This window comes from Habropoda laboriosa, unplaced genomic scaffold, assembly GCF_001263275.1.
Source record: "Habropoda laboriosa isolate 0110345459 unplaced genomic scaffold, ASM126327v1 scaffold295, whole genome shotgun sequence".
Taxonomy (NCBI): domain Eukaryota; kingdom Metazoa; phylum Arthropoda; class Insecta; order Hymenoptera; family Apidae; genus Habropoda; species Habropoda laboriosa.
The window spans coordinates 881,715-883,670 of record NW_017100429.1 but is presented as its reverse complement, the minus strand read 5'-3'; positions in this window follow the sequence as shown (position 1 = coordinate 883,670).

The window sequence follows — 1,956 nt, the reverse complement described above, 5'->3', positions numbered from 1 at the left end:
TGTATACGGAACGATTAATGCAAATAGATCGCATGGTTAACCTTGGTCAAGAGTTGCAGCCTCGTTAGAGTTCGTTCACCTTGACTGTATGTTTATGTATATCCCAAGTGCTTTCAATGGCCATCTTCAATTCCAGTGTCAATCTGTATAGACAGATATCTGATTATTCGTTATTACACTGTGAATACTTTTCCAATATAAATCGATTGTAAATCAATTTACATCGATGATTCAATTTTTCAAATAAAGCCTGTAAACATAAAGATGACTGCTACTCAAGATCACATACACTACCGGTCAAAAGTTTTTGACCACTTTGGATTGCCTGTTACACAACAATTTTCAGGAGACAGCAACTTTAAGAATATTTCGACGAATTTTTTATCACCCAAATCAATCAATTTCAAATCTATAAAGAATTAGTGGCAAGTTCAATATTCGTGTAAATTGACCAGTAGTGTATATATAAATATTAATTTCATTTAATATCAAAGCTACCTATAGAATCGCACATTTTGTGAAAATATTCGAAAATAGAGTTGGAATAAGCATGTAGAGTGGGGAACAAAGAGACAGGAGAATTATAAAAGGACACGTTTCGCTCGATTATGGAAAGCACATCGCTACGAAGGAAGTGGAGCAGGCGCGTCGCGAGATTTTCCGTATAATTGGGTCTGCGTGCAGCATATCGATATCGAGCGAGTGTTCGTTACGCTTTCTAAGCGAGTTTCCATTCTCGAATATTTTTCTGGAAAATGCCAGATCGCGTCCACAATGGGCAATTACACACGCTCGTAAGCTTTTCCGATTACGGGCCGTTCGAACGCGTCCCATTCGCATTTTCCCCTTTTGTCCCGCATTTTCCTATTCGCCTTTTGTGCAATTCCCATGGCCAATTAGATCAAGATTCGTCATCGATTTCGTTTCACGTCATTTTCAACGCTAGCGATACCGTATGTAGACCGAGAAACAATCACATTTCGAGACTCTCATTTGTGAAATTTGTAAATGAAACTTTTCACGTCTAATTCAATTTCTCTAGAATTACATACTTAGAACGCCCTTTGCACTTGAGGATAGCGTTGTCTGAATCACCGTGTATACATTTTTTAAAATATTAACGAAACATTGTACTTGCCACTTTTATTCTTCTTCGACGATCGCGGCGTATGATAGTTATTATTATCCGATGATCAGACTGTTTCCCAAATGAATCTGAACAGTCGAATTTTTTACGAAGAAAAATAATTTTCCACTGATAAAAAATTCGTTTCCCCAGCGTTTCTGATTTACTAATAAGATTCTTCGGCGTTCCGAGTTTGTTCAAACATGCGCACATCGTTCCACGTTGATTTATTGCAACGTACCGGGTGTTTCACGAGTGGTAACACGATGGCCCTAAAGACAGATAAAAGTGGATCTCGCGTTGTTTGCGTATTACCCAAGTTTGCTCACCTCGTTAATATCCTCGTTTGCTTAACGTTATCAGCATTGATTGTGTCATCTTAGCGCACGTACGATCGCGTAATTCCGTTACCCGCTATGTCAATTTGTCATTCTAATGCGGAAACAATAGACAAGCATCTCGTGTACAAACACTCGTCTTTACCTCGCCTAATTTATCCCATGCTTCGCTACCATCCTTGAACCCATTGGGCATATCCCACTTTCGGATCACCGTGCACATCGGATGCAGAATTAAACGATCCCTCGCGCAGCAATTGCGCGAAACATCTAATATTTCATTCCCGAACGACCCTATACATGTTCGAAACACTCGAGGGGTCTAAAAAATGTCCAGAAAGTAGAACTGTCGTTATGTGTCTGTCGTTACGTTTCCCGAAGTTCTCCCGAGTAAAATTCGACGAACGTTAATTTTCAATTTCGCGGGTAATTCTCGTCTTAGCTGGTCGTTATCTCGTCCGCAGACGAACGCGTGTCGACGAAAGAACCAGG